This window comes from Vulpes lagopus, chromosome 6, assembly GCF_018345385.1.
Source record: "Vulpes lagopus strain Blue_001 chromosome 6, ASM1834538v1, whole genome shotgun sequence".
Classification (NCBI taxonomy): Eukaryota; Metazoa; Chordata; class Mammalia; order Carnivora; family Canidae; genus Vulpes; species Vulpes lagopus.
This window is the reverse complement of record NC_054829.1, coordinates 11,968,272-11,990,595: the sequence shown is the minus strand read 5'-3', so window position 1 is coordinate 11,990,595 and position 22,324 is coordinate 11,968,272. Positions and strand designations below refer to the sequence as shown.

Below are 22,324 nucleotides of genomic sequence, written 5' to 3'. Positions count from 1 at the left end.
TGGCTTTACTCGAACACGTGCGCTGTAGGAAGATTCATTGCCCTTTGACCTCGGCGTTAACCCCCAGTTTCTTTAGGGATCGCGTGAAGAACTACACTGTAAAAACTGGACAGGAGTTTTAAATGACCTAAGCGCGCGTCTCCTGGCCATCATGTCTAGAGCGAGCAGGGCAGCCTGGGAAACGGGATGGGACTCAGCTTTACAACCTGGGAGCTGAAACCTTCCCTTTTTTTTTTTTTTTTTTAAACAACTTTATTTTTTGCCAGATGGTTTTCCAGTTGTTCTTTATTTATTTATTTATTTATTTATTTATTTATTTATTTATTTTTTATGATAGTCACAGAGAGAGAGAGAGGCAGAGACATAGGCAGAGGGAGAAGCAGGCTCCATGCACCGGGAGCCCGACGTGGGATTCGATCCCGGGTCTCCAGGATCGCGCCCTGGGCCAAAGGCAGGCGCCAAACCGCTGTGCCACCCAGGGATCCCTGAAACCTTCCCCTTAATAGGTCCTTTCCCAGACCCTGATCCTAGACAAAGTGCTCCAGCAGGAAAGGCCACCTCTGTTTCCAGAAGGATCTTTTTTTGCAGGCTGCCTTGCCTGTTTCCTTCTACGCAGAAGCAGCCAGACGGCCGAAAAGAAGGGGAAAGATGACAGAGCTGCTGCTTTGGTTGGAAGGCCCATTTCAGGGAGCATTTGGCTCCTCTTGTATACAGGAGCTGCAGTAAAGGTTGTGACCCTGCGGCGGGTACGGAGCCTTCTGCCCTGACACTGTCTCAGCCTGGCTCTGTTGGTTTCGTCCCTCTGCAGCTATGGGTGGGCGCTTTGCTTCTCTGGGGCCTCAGTTTCCTCCTCAGTTAAAAATAAGACTTTTGAACCTACTGGCTTTCTGGGATTCTGACCAAGCCAGCTTGACATTACTTGTTTAAATTGAAATTGCAGCCTGGGTGCTTGGGCAGCTTGGCTGGTGGAGCATCTGCCTTCTGCTGGGATTGTGACCCCGGGGTCCTGAGTTCGAGCCCTGGGTCAGGCTCCCTGCTCAGCAAGGAGTCTGCTCCTCCCTCTCCCTCTGCGCCTCCTGCTCCTGCTCCCTCCTGCTCCCTCTCATGCTTTCTCGAGTGTGCACTCAGGCTCCCTCTCAAATAAATGAGAAAGAAAATCTTAAAAAAAAAAAAAAAGTGCGGCCTAAAGGGTGGGAGGCAAAATAATGTGGGTGTGCTATATGCTTTGAGGTGACAAATGGGATTTTTAAAGTGTTAGCAGCTCCGTGTTGGGGGTGGAGTGGAGGGTAAGCTTTGCTGTTAGACTGTGATGTAATATTGGAACGTGGGTCAGAGAACTGATCATTAAGTGACTTCCATCCTCCTCCCAGGACGGAAATAGGAAGCTCCCACTCTGCCTGCGAGAGATCCAGTCCAAGTGGCAACGTCATCTGGATTTGCAACGGCTTTGGTTCAGGAAACACACACACACACACACACACACACACACACACACACACACACACTTCCGATTTGAGCTGAACTTCCCTGGGCAGTGGGGGCTGGAGCACCCAATGACTCAGGATGCCTTAGAAGGAAATAAAACTTGAAAGTTTTTTATAGCTTGGAGCTTCTCTCCCACTGCCCTCAACCCTCTGCCAGGGAGCGGGAGGAGTTAGCTCACACTCCAGAACCCCACCAGGGAGAGCAGAGGGGGGCAGAGGAGCCGGATGGCTTTCCTGCCTCTCCCATTGACAATCCCTGAACATGAGCTTAAAAAGAAAAACAGCTTTCCTCATAAGAATTACGTTCCTCCTGTGTGCTGGCAACCTTTGGAGTGAGTGGGTATTTACACACTCAGGTAGTATTTGAAATGTCTCCTCTCAAAGTTTCGTTTTCACGTTTACAAAGACAAAGGGGAAGAATCTGGAGGTACTTCCATTAGTAAGACAATTTCTTAAAGTTTGTCGTATCCTCTTTGTATCCTGGCTGCATGTAAACATGGACAGTTTGCTTTTATTTTTTTAATTTATTTTTTTATTTTATTTATTTTTTTGACAGTTTGCTTTTAGACTAATGTCCTTCCCCTTGTTGGGCTGTAGTCTGCCCTTCAAGTTGGGACTTTCTTGTTTAGTTACTCTTTTATAGTAAAAGATTCCCACCGCCCTCCCTCTCCCCAGATCGGTACCAGAGGCAAGATTTGAGATGATAGATTATAAAAAGAAAATAGAAAATAAGTGAAAAAATAATACTTCGGTTAAAAGGACTAGATCAGGGGCGCCTGGGTGGCTGAGGCAGTTCAGTCAGGAAGTCTGATTCTTGATCTCAGCTCAGGTCATGATCTCAGGGTTGTGAGTTCAAGCCCTGCATTGGGCTCCACGCTGGGGGTGGAGCCTGTTTTTTTTTTTTTTTTCTTAAAAGGACTAGAACATTGTAGGTCAAACTCTCAGTGCAAATATCCATATCTGGTGATTCTCAAATTTTGGGGAATACTTCCCATGATAAGAAGCTTGCCCACTCCCATTTTTTCAGAAGTATGTTTCTGATTAAATCTGATATCAAATGACCCCACTAGGGATCCCTGGGTGGCGCAGCGGTTTGGCGCCTGCCTTTGGCCCAGGGCGCGATCCTGGAGACCCGGGATCAAATCCCACATCAGGCTCCCGGTGCATGGAGCCTGCTTCTCCCTCTGCCTGTGTCTCTGCCTCTCTCTCTCTCTCTGTGACTATCATAAATAAATAAAAAATTAAAAAAAAATTAAAAAAAAAATGACCCCACTACCCTGTAAAACAGTTAACTCTTAGTATTTCCTTCCAGAATTTTTTCTTACCCCATGGATGCAGAGATATAATTGACAAAATTGGGATCTGTAGGTATAAAACTAAGCACATCGTTCTTTATTATATACAATTACATGTGTATATTATATACACATATAATCTTTTTGTTCCTTAAGCTTTCTTCTTGAGATACAATTCATATAACATAAAATTCACCCTTAAAAAAAAAGATTTTATTTATTTATTCATGAGAGACACAGAGAGAGACAGGCTCCCTATGGGGAGCCTGATGCGGGTCTCGATCCCAGAACCCTGGGATCACGACCTGAGCCACAGGCAGATGCTCAACCAGAGCCACCCAGGATTCCCAAAATTCACTCTTTTAATAATGGTTTTTAATACATTTACAAGATTGTGTGGCCATCAGTATCAAATTTTAGAGCTTTTTCATCAACCCAAAAAGTACCCGTAAGCAGTCACTTCCCATTCTCCCTTTCCCCTAACCCTGGCAACCATGAATCCACTTTATGCATCTATGGATTTACCTATTCTGGACATTTCATATAAATGGAATCATATTCATAATTTTTTCTCCTTTTTCATTTTTTTCCTACTGGACATTCCTCCAGATAATTAAATTCTCGGATGTAATTTTTAGGAGCTGGCTATATGAATATGGCATGCTTTCATTAACCAATCCCTTAATGAAGGCCATTTGGCACATCTGTCTTTGAACAGTTCTAAGTGTGAGAACATTTTTAGTGGGTTGACCTCTTCCTTTTAGCTTCTACTCATTGGTTCTGAGCCAGCCTGATAGAGTTAACAGGGGACATCTAATCTTGTTTCCACACTGCAGGACTTTGGTCTTGTCCACGTCCACACACCCCTCCTTAAATCTTCAGGCTTAATATTTGCTTCTAGGTTGTTGTTGTTGTCGTCATTGTTTTTTTTTTTTTTAAACTACTCTAAAAAAAATCAACAAAATATAGTGAAAGTTACCAGGTTCTGTATTCAAAGGGATTTCTGCATTCAAATCTTGCTTTCCCAAGTGGTGCAACTTGGCAGGTGACAACTCTGTGCTTGGGTGTCCTCAGGGTGCTTGTAAGAGTGAATGAGATTATGGAAATCCTCTAGCAGCGTACTAGCACGTGTGAGGTGCTTAAACACTGTCTTCTGTGTGGTGTGAACTCTGTTACCACAGGAGAAAATGAGGCCAGGTTTGCAATTTTCCTTCATTTGATCCAGCTCATGTTGGCTCTTGGGAATTGCCACTTCCTCTCTTTGTTAAAAGCACACAAACCTGCGTAGGCCTCAATTCCTCATCCCTTTGGAAATCCTGATGAGAGTTGCCAGTTTCTAGTCTTCTGGGATCTGCTTGCCAGAGCTCATGGGCAGGCCTACTGGACCCTCAGCGAGGCCAGGCCAACAAGGTGCTGTCAACATTCTCTCCTGATGTGCCCACATGGGAAGGTCTGTAGCATCTTTGGGCACTTGCAGGCTGGGTATTCTCTGGAGAATGACGGAGGCCCCATTTTTGTTAAAGTTCAATCTTAATGGAGGCAGTTGACCACATGTGGGAGAGGTCAGTGGTTAAGCCCTCTTTGTTCTCTGGAAACATCTCATCACCTTCCATCCCTGGCAGAGGCCTGCCTCTTCCTGCCTCTTCTCTTCTGGGACCCCCGTGGTTCTATCGGCATTCTAACTAGTCCTTGAAAAATGCTCACAGCCCCCTTCTGTCTAGTATGGTTGGACCTGGCCCAAACTTGTCTAACACCGTTGAAACTAAAGCCACCTGGTCACATCCTCTTCCCAGGAGACCTGGCCAGGTCTCTTCCCTGCCAAACTCCATCTTCACCTGGAACATGTCATATGATGTGCCTGGGCTCCCAAGACCTGATTCCAACTCCAGGTCAGAGACAACCTCCCCGAACCCTGGAAGGAGGCAATGACCCAATAGTCGGCTAAATCTTAAGCAAGCTCATCTTTTTTGAAGGATTCTGGAAGGAAATGCAGGTCTGGATGCAGCTGTTCAAACAGGGCATATCCTAAAAAAAAAAAAAAAACAAAAAACAGGGCATATCCTTTAACGCAGCCTTGCACGTAACTGCTTGGCCTTCCCATTCAGGATGCTACCTGTAATCAGGAAGGAATTCAGAACATGATTTTTCTGCTGCTTCTTCCTGGAGAGCCAGCTGATTAAGGGAAAGAGTGAGAGGGCTGTATTCCAATTATTTGTTCTCAGGTTTGATGTCTACAATGTCTAGAGTTCAATCTCTACTTTTGAGGAGCTTCTGCAGGCTTTTTGAAGAGATGTTAGTAACTACAACTGCCAAACAGCATACTGATGAATAACACATACCAACTTGAATGCATAAGAAACTGATGCAGACTTAGTGTAACAACTTAGAAAACAAAAATCGACAAGAATATCACAGAGATTTTAATATTCTTCTTCTAGTAATTAAGAAATCAAGCAGACAATAGTATACTTGAACTGCACAATTCTCATGTTTGGCCTTGTGTATATGTAGACATTTTATCCAGCAGTTAGGGATTTCAGATTACAAATACTAATTAGTTCTTAATAATATTAATAAATTAATAAACCATTATAGTTTTATCATGTATATTATAAATACAAATATATAAATAATGAATAGTACTAACAAGAAAATAAAGAAGATCTTAGAGAATTAAGATTGATTAGACATTAGGTCACAAAATAAATCTCAACACACATTAAAAAATATTTTATATTGACCATGTTATCTCGTAACAATGCAATGGATGAAAAATAATTTAAAAAACACAACTTTAAAAATACCTATTTGTTTTGAAAATTAATGCCTATTTCTAATAATGTATGGGTCTAGAAAGAAGTAATGAAAATCTAAAAAATGTTTAGGACTGAAAACAAAATGCTATATTTCAAAACTGTAGGACACAGCTTAGAAATGTATAGCATTAAAATAATTATGATAGAAAGGAAAGAAAGCCAAAGATAAATAAGGTAAATATCCAACTTAAGTTAGAAAAAGAATAGAATAAGCCCAAAGACAGCATAAGGTAAGTATCAAAGATAACCCCAGGTCCAAAATACAAAACAAAACACAAAACAAAGGTACTGAAAAGAAGATCAAAAAGAAAGACAAGTAGGCTCTTTGAAAAGATTATTAGAAATGGTATGGCCGTTTGTAGAAAATGAAAAATATAATTACCATATGGATCTAGCAATCCCACTCCTGGGTATATACCCCGAAGATTTGAAAGCAGGGACTCCAACAGATACTTGTACACTCATGTCCATAGCAGCATTGTTGACAATAGCTAACGGGTGGAAGCAGCCCAAGCATCCATCAGTGGGTGAGTGGATAAAATGTGGTATATATCCAGACAATGGAATATTATTCAGTCTTAAAAAGGAAGGAAGTGGGATCCCTGGGTGGCGCAGCGGTTTGGCGCCTTCCTTTGGCCCAGGGCGCGATCCTGGAGGCCCCGGGATCGAGTCCCACGTCGGGCTCCCGGTGCATGGAGCGTGCTTCTCCTCCCTCTGCCTGTGTTTCTGCCTCTCTCTCTCTCTCTCTGTGACTATCATAAATAAAAAATAAAATTCTTAAAAAAAAAAAAAAAATAAATAAAAAGGAAGGAAGTGCTGACCTATGCTAAAACATAAATTAACCTTGAAGACATTGGCTAAGTAAAAAAAAGCCACACGCAAAAGGACAAATATGACATGACGCCACTTACATGAGGCCCCTAGAGTAACCCAATTCATCGAGAAGGTGGAATTTCTAGGTGGATGCCAGAGGGCCTCGGACGGGGAATCCTCATTGAATAAGTTTCAGTTTTGCAAAATAAAAAAGTTTTTGGAGACGGATGGGGGGATGGTTGCAAAGCCATGTGAATGTACTTAATGCCACTGAACTGTACCCTGAAAGGTTGTTAAAATGGTAACTCTATGTTATGTATGTTTTGCCACAATTTTTGTTGTTGTTGTTTAGATGTTATTTATTTATTCATGAGACACACAGAGAGAGGCAGAGACACAGGCAGAGGGAGAAGCAGGCTCCCTGTGGGGAGCCCGATGTGGGACTCGATCCCAGGACCCCAGGATCATGACCTGAGCCAAAGGCAGATACTTACCCAACTGAGCCACCCGGGTGCCCCGAGATACAAACCCTCTTACAACCACACACATACATGCAGGGCAACCATCAAGATGCTGACTCTGTAGGGCCCTCCTTTCCCTCCACCAACTAGACCACTCTCCTTCGCTGGAGCAGGGTTGAGAATTAATCCTTCAGTTGGAGGCCCAGGGAGCCAGGGAGAAACTGAGGCAACAAGAAGTCACCTGGGGGTATTTGAGTCAGTGGGTTTTTTTGAGTGTTGTTCTTTTCTTTTCTTTTCTTTTCTTTTCTTTTCTTTTCTTTTCTTTTCTTTTCTTTTCTTTTCTTTTCTTTTCTTTTCTTTTCTTTTTTCTTTTCTTTCTTTTCTTTTCTTTTCTTTTCTTCTTTTCTTTCCTTTTCTTTCTTTTCTCCTTTCCTTTCCTTTCCTTTCCTTTCCTTTCCTTTCCTTTCCTTTCCTTTCCTTTCCTTTCCTTTCCTTTCCTTTCCTTTCCTTTCCTTTCCTTTCCTTTCCTTTCCTTTCCTTTCCTTTCCTTTCCTTTCCTTTCCTTTTTCTTCTTTTTTTAACCAGCAGGTAAGGATGTTTTGAAGCGTTTTAGGACTGTTAAGGCCATGATGGTACCTAGCAGTTGTGCCTCAGACGAACGTCAGTGCCGCCCCGCTGTGAGGACTGGCTCATCCACGGGTGCACGTCTCACACCCACGCGTGCACCCTGCCCAACACCAGACTTCCTGACCTCCTGCTGTTAGTTTTCCTCGAATGAGGCCAGAGGCGGACTGAGTCAGACGGCACAATGCCAGCCTGCTGGTATTTCTCTCGGCTCTGGCCTGAGAGGCTTCAGGGAAAAACCCACTCACATCCTGAACTCTCACCTGCCCTGGGGGCGCCTGCAGCCTCCCTGGCCTGGGTGTCGTGGCAAGTGGCCGCAGTTCCGCCCTGCCCTTCCCTCTGCCAGACACGTTCACAGGGAGAAAAACCCACTCCACACAGGGTTTCCCCAGAGTCCTCCCTGGAAAGAAGCCCGAGGGATGGGCTGAGGCTGGTTTTCCTACCTTCTGGAGCTGGGATAACTCTGGGATTACTGGTCCCGGCTCTTTGCTCACCAGGTGAAGAATTCGGTCCCCAATGTTGGAGGAGAACCAACCAAAGTCACACGTGGAGAAGGTGGTGAGACGAGGGCAGAACCCAGGCCGTCAGATGGCCCAGCTGTCACCTTGTGCCCCAGGAACTCACAGATGATGGTTCCCTGCCTAGTTACCTCCTGGGCAGGGGTCCCTCAGGCAAGATGGCCTGACCAGCCTGCTTTCTCCCTGAGCCCTGCCCCGCCACCAGCATGCAGGACTTCCCATCCTGTGGCCTGCCCTCCAGCTTCCGGTGGCTAGGGTGTCCCCTGACTGGTCAGATGACAAACATACTGAAGCCCTGTAAGGAAGCCCCGGGCAGGGAGTGTGTGGCCTTAGCCTGGTTAGAACTCACCGCTCCCACTCCCGCTCCCAGTGCCCACCCAGGGCCCACCCAGCACCCACCCAGGGCCCCAGGCTGAGAGCCCGCGGAGGCCGCGCAGGGCCAGGCTCCCAGCAGGCGCTGGTGAGCACGGGTGGAAGGAGATAGAAAAGAGGCCGTGGCTGCGCCCAGAGTGGAGGGCCCCCGAGCCCAGGAGCCCAGGAGGGCGGGCGGCAGGGCAGCTGGGCAGGGCAGTGCTCCCTGGGGAGGCCTGGGTCCCTTGGGCGCCGGGCACCCACCCTGCTCGGGGCAGCGGCCACGCTCGCTCAGGATGAGCCGGGTGGTGGCCACAGATGCAGTGAGGCCTGGGGACCGGGGCGTCCCGGTGCTGACCCAGGGGACACAGCCCCCCAAGCGTCCGGAAGGGTTTGCGGGGCACAGTCAGGGAGCCTGTCGTCCGGTGCCCCGTCCCCACGGCATGAACGGCCCTTGCCGGGGCTTCTGGTTGGGGGCAGTGGAGGGGGCAGCAGATGGGGCAGCTCGGGGACCAAGTGCGGGGCTGTGGGTCAGCAGGGGCTGTGTCCCAGGGCCCGGGAGGCTGGTCGGAGGGGACGTGGCTGCTCCCGGGGGCTCCCCGAGTCCAGCCCCAGGACCATCCTGCCTCCCAGGTTTCCTTAACCCTGTGGGCACCTGTGAATAGTCCCAATCCCTGTTTGAGGGGCCCTCTGTGTCCTGCGGGAACCCTGGCTGGGTTCACCCCGGTGTCAAGTCCACCAGTCGACAAGCCCCGGTCTGGAAGATGAGGGCAAAGCAGAAATGGCAGTAACAGGGACCCTGGGGTCTCAGGCTGGGACGTGGCGAGCAAGAAGCAGGTTCACCCCCAGGACAGGCTCCACTGGGCAGCCGGACTTCTGAGCACAGCCGCTGCCCAGGCTCTTTTGGGGGCTCTGGGGGCTGAGCCCAGGGTCACAGCGAAGGTGACTGTCCTCGTTCCCAGGACGGAGACCCCAAGATAGCCCTGCTCAAGCCCAGGCAGTGGTGGTGGTGGTGGTGATGGGGAGGGGTGCATCTCAGCAGGCAGACAGGCTCCCCGGAGGTGGGGCTATGAAGGCCCAGGCAAGCTAGTGCCTCAGTCTCCACCCCCACTGCCATGCCTGCTGCACCCCACGGGGACTGACCTGGGCTTCCAGCATGCCTGAGAGAATAGACCGAGCCCTGGAGATGCGTGGGAAGGGAGTGGGGTCAACAGGAGCGCTTGTTCTGGCTCCAGCCTTCCTCCTCATTGGTGACCGAATCCCAGGGGGGCGGCTCCTTGCCACTGGGGCTGCAGCTTGCCCCCTCCCACGCCTGGACTCTGGGACTTTGATCCAAATCTACTTGAGAAGCTCCCGAGAGCTGCCTTGGCTTCTCTGGAAAATTGGAGAGAACAAAGCAGCAAACTTACCAGTTACCATGGAAACCATCCAAAATTTAAAAGACTAAAAAAAAAAAACCCACACCAGTTTAATATCTCAAAAACCCTTTTGTTGGTTTCCCCCCCTCTTTTAAAAACATGCACTCACATACAAATCCCACTGTACCGCATTAGTCTGATGAGACGGGACTGGGACGAGAAAAGGATTCAGGATCTTAGGGGGCCATGTGACATGTAGAGTCCTCAGAATTAGTTTTAGGGGTTTAAATTAAAACACGAATAAACATTTGAAATGCAAAAGATCTAAATCCTCAGTCTCCACTGCAGATGAAAAAAAAAAAAGGTAAAAGCTCTTTGCTGGATTAAAAGGGAGAGAAGATGTGAGGGTGGGGGAGGGGGTGGCTGCTGGGGCCCATTGGCCTCTGGTGTCCCCCTGGGTGGGTTGAGGGGGGAAGGTCAGGGGCTCCTGCTTCCTCCTGGGCCCGGCAGTCATTAGAGCTCAACTGGGCCCACCTGCCCCCGTGGCAGGGCCTGGGAAGCGAGGACCCGGCACAAGGCATCCCTGGGATTGTGTGGGGTTGGCGTGGGTGAGTGGGGACTGAGCTAACTTTGTGTTTTGTGGAGGCCACTGAGCCACTGCCTAAATCCTGGAATCACTGCCATGAGCACAGGTCTTGTCTCCCAGTGTGTCACCCTGGCCAGAGGGATGCTGCCCTGCTGGGTCCCTTGCTATGTAGTTCCCCACTGCTGGCAGGATGAGGGTGTGGGGCACGCCTGCTACCCTCTCCTGGGAACACGGTGGCTAGCCTTGGGTCTTAGGCATTCCCAGTGCTGGAGAGACACCTGCCTGCCATAGGGACAGGTTGGAGGGCTGGCAAGTGGCATATACTTAGATGCCAGCTTCTAGTTCCGAGACAGAGACTCTCATCTTCCCCTGTGGACTAGAACCTGGCACCATACATGTGCCGGATGCTATCTCCAGCCCACGAAGGGGGAAAACCCACTGGGAGACAGGAGCCAACCCTGAGGAGAGCAGTACTGAGTCCAGGCGAGCCTGGATTAAGCTTTACCTGATGCCCATTCCCCCCACCCCGGCCCCTCAACATTTCAGTTGTATCAACTGGTACATTCCCGTTTGTGCTTAAGCTAGTTTTGAGTCGGTTTTTCCCGTCATCAGCTCCTAAAAAAAGTTCTAGTTGATACAGACTCTCAACCCCTCATCCTGGCATTAAGGCTCCTTGACATCTGTTTCTCTCCTCTTCTTTCCTCACCCCCCACACTCACTGCTCTGCACTCCTCCACTCAGCACACGGAGCCAGTGGGCCCCTTCCAAGGCATGGCAGGCACTCCCCCCTGCGGGCTGCTCCCAGCACTCCCCCTACCTGGAGAGCCCGCCCTACTTACCTAAGTACTATGGATGTAGCGCTCGGTACGACATCGAAGTACAGGATCGAAGTCCTTAGCACTATCTAAAGAGGACTTAGACACATAGGCCGATTAGATTTATTCGCCTACATATCTGCTTAACTTCCAAGGCCTCTTCCAGGAAGTCTTCCTGGAGGCCTCCTCCCATGTGTTGCCCCAGCTGCCCGAAGTTTCTCCTCTGGGCTCCAGAAAATGCACCTGGCTCCCTCAGCTGGTCCATGAATTCCAAGTATCATCCGTTGGCTTCGTTTGGTAGCTTCCCAGAACCTATTGTTGTCCCACAGAACCAATCCAGCAAGGGCCTTGAGCCTATGGATGTCTGTCCCCGGCTGCAGCTGCGCCCTGTTCAGGAAGGAGACAGAATGATCATCGCCCACCCATGTCCTCCTTGGGTCTTCGCAACAGCCCTGTGAGGTAGGGGGTTTTGATCCGCTTTCAGAACGGGGCCTTGAGGCTCACAGCAGTTCAGTTGACGTGTCCATGGTCACACGTCCTTGAACTGGAGACCTGGGGCACCAAGCCCACCCGCTGACCCCCACTGCTCATTCCTTGCACCCTGGTGGCACGGGCAATGTTCCTCCGTGGCGAATCCAGCAGCCCGCTCACCACGTGGGTGTGGATTCCAGATGCAGGCCGGCCCCATCCTGCCCACAGGAAATCCCGGGGGTTTTCCTGAAGGATCCGTGCCTCTCTAGGTGAACAGCCTAAATTCGTGGAAATGTTTCAGAAGGGCGCTTTTCCTCTGCTCGTTTCCATTTCCTTGAAAAACACAGACTGGGAGGTAAACAGTCTCTGTGGCTGCAAGTGAGCAGGGACAGATTTCCTTCCGTGTCCCCAGATCCGACCCTTCTGTTTCCTCTGCCCCACTGCTCCCCCACCCCCACAGGGAGGCCCAAGAGGGCCAAACTCCAAGGATAGAATGTGGCCCCCAGGGACAAGGCACAAGCATTCCAGATGCTTCTGTCTCCCCATCAGTCAGTGTACGTGGCCTCCTACCCTCCTGACTCTCTCCACAACCACCAGACCAGGCCCAATGCCCTTTGAGAAGCAAAGGTGGAAGGTTCCTGAAAGGAGGTGGGCGCTGTCAGGTTGAAAATGGAGGCTCGATCCCAACGAGAGAGATAATTCGTGGGCTTGAACTATCCTTTCGTCTTCCTTTCCCTGAAATTTGCTCGTAAACAACACATTGTCAGATCCATTATCAGCTCCTTGGATTAAACGCCCCGTCAGGAAGGGTTTGTACGAACCTCCCTAACGGCAGAGGGCAACTCGAGAGGAGTTACTGCCTGTTTGTTTGTGCTTTACACCTTACACTTGCAAACTGCTCCCAAATACGTTTCATTTTCTGTCTGAGATCTTTTGTTTTTCTCCCCAAGGTCCTGGGGGGTGCGGGAAGGGATGCATCCTTCTGGTGATTCCTATGCGTGGACCAGAGGGCCCAGCCACAGGGGGACCTGCGCTCCGTCAGCTGCACGTTAGGGGTGGGCTTGGTGGGTGGGTTGGTGTGGTGGGATGACGGATTCCAATGCCCCCATGTTCTGTGCTCATGTGGCACCCCCCCTCCACCGTGGCCTCACGGGAGCAGAGATTTCTCCACCCCAGTGGCCATGGGGCTGGCCCTGTGACTTTTTTTTTGCCCGATGGCAAGCAGACAAAGGTGCCAGGGAGCCAATTCTCAGCTCAGGCCATAAGACACTGTGTGTCTTTCCACTTGTCCTTCAGCCATCTCTGTGAGGAGTGTCCCCTGGGAGCTTCTGCCTCTTTGTCCTGGGCCCCCGGGGTGAACATGGGGCATGGGGGGCAGAGCTGCTCCTGTTAAGCTGCAGATATCTCAGTGAGAACAAACGATGACTGTTCCAGTTCCTCGAATTTGGGGATGGTTTGTTACACAGGCTTTCATGGCAATAGCTGACTGATGCAAGTACTTGCTAGAAATTCTGTAGACAGTAGGTGATTAATAAGTGGCACCATCCCTGGCACCTTTATTTCCTACAAACTTACTGAGCATCTATGTTTTTTGCTGGTCACCATGATATGTTAGGTGCTAGGGATACAGATAATGCCAAAAAAATCAATAAAATAATAGCTAGCATTTATATATTAAGCTTTTAACTAGGTTCTAGGCACTGTGCTTAGCTCTGCATGTATACGCTCTTTAATTTTCCCATCATTCCTGTGAGGAAGTAGGGGAAGCAGAGACTGTGAGCACCCTGCCTCGGACCACAGAGATGGAAGGAGCCAGTCCCTGGCCTCAGGAGACACGTGGTCTGGCAGAGAAGGACGTGCTAATGGCAAACCCACGTGCATCCCTGTCCATTCGACTGAACTGATGATTATTATGGTCCGGGTTTGGGGTTTGTGGTGAGGCAGCAGAAAGCAGACACCTCGGGGTGGGAGGGTGTGTCCTGCTCCTTTCTGGAGGCAGAGCCTTCCTCTGGAGACTGTTGGGAAGTCAGGGGACAGTGAGGGTAGGACCTGTATGGAGGTGAACATGTCAGGAAAGCCCTAGATGCTGAGGAGAGCCACCCTCCCACCCTTTGGAGCTGTCTGCGCTTGATACTAGGCTTCCATGCCTCTAGGCCCAGCAAGTCCGTAGGTGTGTTTTGTGACCTTGGCTCTACCCCCTGCCCTCTTTTGCCTCAGTTTTCTTGCCTGTAAAATGGGCTGGAGCTTGCAGTTGGGTGATGTCTGTGGTGGCTTCCCTTTCAGAGATACAGGGAGCCCTGGATCCCTGTGTGGAAGGAAAGTTGTTCTCCTGTTCTTATCATTTGCAGGAAAGTTGTTCTCCTGTTCTTATCATCTGCAGGGGCAGGGGACTGGTATCATCTGCAGGGGGCAGGGGACTGGTGTCATCTGCAGGGGGCAGGGGACCAGTATCATCTGTAGGAGGCAGGGGACTGGTATCATCTGTAGGAGACAGGGGACCGGTGTCATCTGCAGGGGGCAGGGGACCAGTATCATCTGTAGGAGGCAGGGGACTGGTATCATCTGTAGGAGACAGGGGACCGGTGTCATCTGCAGGGGGCAGGGGACTGGTATCATCTGCAGGGGGCAGTGATGATGGAGAAGTAGACACATCCTTTCAGCTGTGTTTTAAAAGCCATACAACTGATCTCACTGTGATATTTATTTGATTAGAGACCATTATTACTGTGTCTCTTTTTCTTGAAAACTGAGCTACACATAGAGTGGGTTTTTAACATCCTCATATGCTCTGTGTGTGTGTGTGTGTGTGTGTGTGTGTGTGTGTGTTTCTATTCGGCAGGAGTGGTGGTGGTGTTTGCAGGTGCTGTGGGTTTAGCTTTTTTTTTTTTTTTTTTTTTTTTTTTAGATTTATTTATTTTAGAGAGAGAGGGCAAGAGAGCCAGTGTGTGTGCACGGGGCGGGGGTGCGGAGGGGCAGAGGGAGATGGATAAGAGAGAACCCCAAGTAGACTCTCCATCGAGCTGGGAGCCTGACTGTTGTGGGGCTCGATCCCACGACCCTGGGATCATGACCTGAGCTGAAATCAAGTGTCCGGTGCTCAACCGACTGAGCCTCCCTGGGAGCCCCTGTGGGTTTAGCTTTCCAAAGGGAAGATCACAGCCGCCACAAGAGCTCCCACTTCTAGAGCAGCTATTGTAAGCCAGGCGCTTGCATCATCTCGATCAATCCTCATAATAGCTCTGAGGGGTTGGATTCCTCCATCTGATAAAGGAGAAAACTGAGCCCTCTCAGGGTGAGTCTACCATGGTGCTTTCTGTTGTTCAGGAGCACCTCCTCTCAGCTTCTCCTCTTGGGAGAATGGGGTGTTCTTCATGGCCGTGTGATCTTGGGCACGTTCTTAGTGTTTCTGAGCCTCCGTTATCTTATCTATAAAATGGGCCCCAGGAGCCCTTCCTTGCAAGTTTGCAGTGAGGATCACGTTGAGTAATGCAAATGTTTCAGTGTAGCTGGGACACAGAGGTCACTTGGAAAAGATAATTATTGGGCAGCCTGGGTGGCTCAGCAGTTTAGCACTGCCTTCAGCCCAGGGTGTGATCCTGGGGGCCCTGGATCAAGTCCCATGTTGGGCTCCCTGCATGGAGCCTGCTTCTCCCTCTGCCTGTGTGTCTGCCTCTCTCTCTCCTCTCTGTGTATTCTAATGAATAAATAAATAAAAAATCTTTTTTAAAAAAAGGAAAAGATAATTATTTTATTTAATGCATAATTAATTATGTATTTACTGGAAATACATTAGTAAGTCTTTCTCTCCAGATAAAATAATTCTAACCACCCCCGACCCCAGAATGTTTTATTTTGTTTTCGCTATTACTCCTTTTGTTTAATGCATTTCAAACCACACAATCATTGGACATTGCAGCTTGAAATCACTCAGTGCCTGTCAGTCCAGTTGGTTTTAACTCTTTTTTTTTGGGGGGGGGGGGAGTCTAACCAGAGGACACTTTTTCCTAACCAAGCCTGTGAGGAAGGCCAGTGAATAAAGCACAGAAGAGCAGCGTTGTTTTGAGTGAGGCGGGATGGTGGGTGGTGAAGGCCCAGAGTCCTCTGATGGCCATCCCTCCTCCCTCAGGGGGCAGGAGGCCTCTTAATGCCTCGGAGATCCCTTGCCTGGTGCTCCTCAACTGCAGGTATGACCCACCAGTCACCATGAAATCAATGTAGAGGTCGCCACTTACACAAGACAGAACAGGAAATGTCTGAGTGCCTAGCATGGAATTAGGGTGGGTGTTGGCTTGGGCCAGTTTTGTCACAGATACATAAACACCTACATGTCCACTGGTCTGCAATGTCAAAATCTACTTCTTGGGCATCCGCCTTTGGCTCAAATTACAATCCCGGGGTCCTCTCTCTCCCTCTCCCTCTGCCCATCCCCTGTTTGTGCTGTCTCTCAAATAAGTAAGTAAGTAAGTAAGTAAGTAAGTAAATAAATAAATAAAATCTTAAAAAAAAATCTATTTCTCACTGTGAGTTGCCATCAAAAAGTTTGGAAAGCCGCTGCCATTCACTGCAATCTTTTCATTCCACATTTGGGGAGAAAGAGCCCTGGAGAGGGAAGTGACCTGCTTAATGAAGTAAGGCAGTAACATGACTCTCTGGATTCTCTGCCCTGGGCCCTGGGTCTCCTTAGCACGTCACACACTGGACTGGTTAACAGTGACTGAGCTGTAAGCGTGCTGTGTGCTGCTTCTGCGGGGGCCGGGAAGTCGGGGCAGCCCCCCCCGCAACCGGGACAATAAGGCTGTTATTAGCATCACCCAGCAGAGGCCAGGGACTCAGACCCAGAGCCTGCTGCTCCTGAGCCTGATGCCTGGCAGTGAGGGGCGCTCCCTGGGAGCCCCAGGCTGGGTGGGGAGGTCAGAGCAGGGAGGAAGGAACCCTGCTCCTCCTGCGCACCCCCAGGCCGGCCAGGGCCCTTTGGTGTGTTCATGGGGCTCTCAGAGGAAGCAGAATTCCAGGGGGGATGCAGCTGGGGCAGGGGTCACCCATGGCTGCACCCCGACCCTGTTAGTCCCAGAAACCTTAGGAAGGGCAAGAGAGTGAGGGTGACCCTGTTTGTGGGACAACCTTGAACCTCTTTTAATTATACTGTACGTAATATATATTCATACTTATGTGTGTTTAATATACACTTAATATGTACTTAATATATACTTCGTACCTTTGCCAAGCCAACGACCTATCCTAGGTCTCGCAAGGGATGGTGCCCGAGAGCGCAGCAGAAGGCAAGAGGCTGCCACAAAGCTAAGCTTGTTTCGTGGTTTTCTTTTTAATATTCGTTTACTAGACATGACCCACCCCCCCAACCCTACTCTCCTGTATGTCGCCACTGTCCCCATGCTCCAGGCCCTCTCTGGGTCTCTTTCCGTCTCTGCATGCATCTCCCTGGACGCCCCAGTCTTCTCTCTCTGGAATTCTCTCTGTCTCTGTGTCTCTGGGTGGCTGTCCTTTCCTCTCTCTCTCCCACATCTTCCCTCCTTTTTCACTAACAGGCCCAGAGCTGGTGGCTCTGAATTCCGGGTTACCACAACCCCCCCTGACCCCCCACCGCCCACTGCCCACCGCACCATGAGGACCAACAGACCAACCGACAGAGGAGAGGCCTTCTTGTGCGAATCTCAGGGCAAGGTCTTCTCTGCTTTCTGCAGGGTCGGAAAGGGACCCATCCGTAGCTGCTGTCCCCGCACGGGCAGCAGTAATCAAGGGCGGTTAACCATGGTGGGGGATGGCTTTTGAGCCTTGATTGCCCTGCTCCGGGCCACCATCCATATCCCCACGGGACAGGGCAGAGTATTGCGGTGACCTTCACACTAAGGTACCAAGCAGCCCCCCCCCCCCCCCAGCATTCCCAGGATCCTCCCAGGAGGGAGGCCAATACTGTCTCCACTTTCCACTTTAACGATGGGGAAACTGAGGGCCAGAGTGCTACCGGAAGTGATCCCCAAAGGTCACACAGCTGGCTTACAGTGGTCAAGATTCAAATCCCCCAATCTTGGGGGGACCCTCTGGGGTCTCTCTGTTTTTTTAAAAAATGTTTTATTTGAGAGAGAGAGAGAGAGAGAGGGAGCACAGGCAGGGGCAGAGGGAGAGGGAGAAGCAGGCTCCCCACGAAGCAAGGAGCCCGATGTGGGGCCCCATCCCAGGACCCTGGGGTCATGACCTGAGCCGAAGGCAGACCCTTAACTGACGGAACCACTCAGGTGCCCTCCCTCCCCAATTTGGGGTCTCTTGACCCCAAACCCTGATGCTGCTTCCCTGAGGCCTCTCAAGATGCAAACTTCAGGAAAATGGCAAAGCAAGACCGAGGGGAGGGAGCAGGATGCACGTTGCTTGGAATTTTGACAGTCTTGTTTCTCCTGTGTCGAGCTCCTCTATTTCTCTGGCCTGAAGTGAGAAAGTCCCCTCATGAGGAGAAGCTGGATTGCTCCCCGCAGGTTCCTCCTCCCTTGGGTTGTGAGGGGAAGGTTCCCAAGGCAGGAGGGAGAGGGAGCAGGTGGTGGGTGAGCTCCCCGGGCACTGTCCACTGTTGCAGCATCCCCTGGGGCTGGGCTGGGGCCTGGGGCACCTGGAGAGAGCTGAGGCTAGCAAGCCTGACATCCCCAGCCACACACATCTCCCCTCTGTTGTCCCGGCCTCTGAACAAAGTCAGGGTAAGGGCATTCTCTGATCTCCGGGGGGGGAGGGATGGTGAACAGGGAGCAGCACCCCACGTCTGAGAGCTGCATGTGGGTAGCTGGTGCTCAATGAGAACACCTCAAGGGGGGTCAGGGAGGCCCTCAACAATCTGAGGGACCGGGTCCACCCCGCCCCCATAAAAACTCTCCCTTCACTGCCAGCTTTGAAGGCTCAGGGTGAGACTATTTGAGGAATTGAAGCTGGTGGGCTCTGCCGGTTGTAGCGTGGAGGCGGAGGCGCTAGTCCACGGCTATCCATTCTGGGGTGACTCTTCCCACCAGCAGTTCAGGGAAGAGGTCGGCCTCCTCCAGCCTCCCTGGAAGGATGCACAGTGCACAGCTCTGGGGAGCACCACCCCCTATACTCTGGTATATGGCAGCCTAGTCTGGGAAGGGACGCTGATTTTGATTTTGCTCCAGGCCCTGCAAATTATGTAGCCAGTACTGCCTCTTCCTATCACCCCGTGGAAGATCCCTATTGTGCACTGTCACACCTATTCTACAGATGCATAAACTGAGGCATAGAGAGGCGAAATGATTGGCACAAACTTAACCAGCCTGTAGGCTACAGAGCAGGGCTCCTCTTGCATGGGCCTCCATTAAAAAGAGTTCATTTCAGGGGCGCCTGGGTGGCTCAGCAGTTGAGCATCTGCCTTCAGTTCAGGTTGTGACCCCGGGGGTCCCGGGATTGAGCCTGCTTCTCCCTCTGCCTGTGTCTCTACTCTCTTTCGGTGTCTCTCATGAGTAAATACATAAAATCTTAAAAAGAAAAAAAAAGAGTTCATTTCACTGGGGTGGTGACCCTCTAGCTGTGGCCACACACCTGCTGGGCCCGGCAGTGGACAGGTGACAGGTGACAGGTCTACCACCTCGAGTGGCCTTTCCCTCAAGCTCCCAGAGGCCAGGGATTTGGAGGCTCTCACCAGTCTTCGGAAAAACGTCCAGCTTTTGACAAAGCCGTGAAAACAGCCTGCAGTCCACCCACTCCGTTTCTTTCTTGTTCTGGAAGATGAGTGAGAGGGAAATGGGGGAGAAGCAAAGATGAACAAATGTCGTGGGACGTCACCGGTACCTCCCTCATCAGTCCAAGTGAGGCAAGGAGGACACAAGAAAATGTCAGGAAGGAACAGCCCCCCACCCCCACCCCAGGCCTGGGGCCTCCGGATGGCTCTGTCCATGGCTCTGTGAGGACCAAAGATGCAAGACAAGCTGATCCCCACCCCACCGCCTAGAACAAAGGGAGGCTGCTGTATCTTAGTCATCGCTAATTCCTGGCAAATAACCGGCCTGGGGAGCAGGACTGCTCGTAAAGTTCCCAGCTCCTTCAAGCTGGAGGCAACTTATTCAAAGGGAAATGAGGACCACATCTGTCCAGGTGATGAGGCGACCTGGGGGCCTCTTGCAAGCTCATAATGTCTGCACCAGAACCTCAGATGCACCTGCCGTGGGCTCGGTGCTCTCCCCAGCATGATTTTTATTCCTTTGGAGTGGTTTGTAGAAGGATGCTCAGAAGGGTTTATGTGAGACCGGGAAGGTGCGTACGGGTTTTTAAGAAACGAATAAAGTTCCCTACTACTCCGGAGGCAGAGCGCATCCAGGGGGAGTCGTGGGCAGGAGGAAATTGCACGTGGTTTTCTCAGCCTGAGAGAGGGGCCTTCGGAAACAGGTTCCCAAGGAGAGGAAATGCTCTGTTAGCCCTGAATTCTGAGGTGGTGGCTGGCTGCACACCTAACACTCCCACAGGTGAAGGCACGGGGGTGGGGGGTGGGGTGAGCCTCCGGTTCCAGGTGAGCTCTGGTCTCAGGGCTGGAAGCCCTGCGAGAGTAGGAGAGAAGGAGCAGGAGATAATGTCTTGCCTTCTCAACCTCAATTTGCTCCACTGCAACACGAGATGTGGGAGGTGGGACTAGGACCGTCCCTCCTAACTTGGACACTCGATTGTGAACGTAGAGAAAAGGAACGGACAGCAAGAGGTTACTCACTTACGTGTGTGCATTCCTTTACAGCTTCTGAGGCTCCTTGATGACATTGCCCATTTCTTTTTTCTTTCTTAAATATTTATTTATTTATTTATTCATGAGAGACACACAAAAGCAGAGACACAGGCAGAGGGAGAAGCAGGCTCCATGCAGGGAGCCGGATGCAGGACTCGATCCCAGGACCCTGGGATCATGACCTGAGGGGAAGGCAGATGCCCTCCACTGAGCCATCCGGGTGTCCCCATTGCCCATTTCTTTATCATCTTAGCAGAGGTACAGAAAAGGACGTGAATGTAAGTGGCCTGCATAATTGTACCCTTTGTAACTGTGAGGCAAACACCTATGCAACCGACACCCAGCTCAAGACAGAATGAATAATACGATCATGCCAGGATCTGCGTGTGGCCTTCCCCGCCCACCACCTCCCACGCCCTACAGGCTCTCATCGCTTTGCTTTTATGAAGATCGTTTCCGTCTCCATTTTTGTTTGCCACTCACGTCTGCATCCCTAGATAATAAAGTTGAGTTTTGCCTGGTTTTCAACTGTATACAAATGGACTCATACAGTATGTGTTTTTTGGGTCCGCCTCTTTTACTCCAAATCACGATCGTAAGCATTTGTCTTTTTATCCAGATGAAGGGATGGCGCCCTGGAGAAGTAAAGCAACACACCAGAGGTCACACAACTTGTCGTAGCAAAGCTGGGCGGGAAGCCACACCGCCTGGCTACTCCACCTTCCAGAACCATCAGCTGGGTTGTGACTTCCATTCCCAGCACAATGGCAGGGTAAGAACCTGAGGACAAGAGAGGTGGCCCTTGCAGCCAAGCGGGGGTCACAGGCTCTGGGAAAGAGCCTGTGCCCCCTGCCCAGGGGCTTCTGTGCTGGGGTCCTGGGCCTGGAGCTGTTCTCCCATCAAGAGTACAAACGAAGGAGAGGAAATTCTCCCAGAGGAAGAGCAGGGTGCTATTGGGCTGGACAGCCAACGATGACACATCTTCCATCCATGCTTTCCTAAATGTAGGTCAATCACTTTTAATTTCTCCTGCTTCACTTCTTAATATATAAGTTGGGACGAGGTATCAAAGTAAACCCCTGAGGACCTATGGTCCACCCACAAGTCTCATTTCAATGGTGAGCAATCTAAACTGATGGGAACACTGATTTTCTGCCTTTCTTCTCCTTCTTCTTCTCCTTCTCCTTCTCCTTCTCCTTCTCCTTCTCCTTCTCCTTCTTCTTCTTCTTCTTCTTCTTCTTCTTCTTCTTCTTCTTCTTCTTCTTCTTTTCTTCTTTCTTCTTCTTTTCAGATTTTTTATCTATTTATTCATGAGAGACACAAAGAGACAGGTTGAGCTGAAGGCAGATGCTCAACCGCTGAGCCACCCAGGTTGCCCTGGAACTTCTTTTGTAAGAAAGCCTAGCATTTTCTCCTCATAGGCTCTTGCTCCTGAGACTGACATGAACATAACATAAAATTGCAGCATTTTATAGCAGCTCGATGCTGGAAAGACTGACTTTCCCAGCCCCTGCCTCAGGGCTTTCGTGTCACTCTTGCCTTTTCTCGGCCCCTTGACTTCATGCCACAGACCTCGAGAGGTGTGGAAAACACCCTCGTAGTTCCCAGCGGTGGCGGGAAATGGCTTGCTCATATTGTCTTCAGCAGGGCTGCTGGCAGGCCAGTTATGTCCTCGGCTGCAGAGACACTGGGGTTTTGGAAGATGTGAGCATCTGGGATGAGACGGAGGGAAGAGGGATTCTTGCCTGGAGAGGAGAGATGATGAGATAGGAGAAGCAATAGCTGAAGAAATTGAGCTGGTGGAGGGGCACCTGGGGGACTCAGGGGTTGAGCATCTGCCTTCAGCTCAGGGTATGATCCCGGGGTCCTGGAATCAAGTCCCAGGTTGGGTTCCTTGCATGGAGCCTGCTTCTCCCTCTGCCTGTGTCTCTGTATCTCTCTGTGTGTATCTCATGAATAAATAAATAAGATCTAATTGAAAAAAAGAAGAAATTGGGCTGGGTGGACACT

The 22,324-nt window shown here is 50.4% G+C and overlaps 1 long non-coding RNA gene across 1 annotated transcript; it reads right to left on the bottom strand.

Moving 5' to 3' along the window:
- Positions 1-1,264: 1,264 nt before the first annotated feature.
- On the bottom strand, positions 1,265-11,832 carry LOC121492423. Its single transcript, XR_005988232.1, has 3 exons — positions 11,146-11,832; positions 7,937-9,736; positions 1,265-4,804 (listed from the first exon to the last, which is right to left on the bottom strand). It is a non-coding gene; the product is annotated as an uncharacterized LOC121492423 (long non-coding RNA).
- Positions 11,833-22,324: the final 10,492 nt, after the last annotated feature.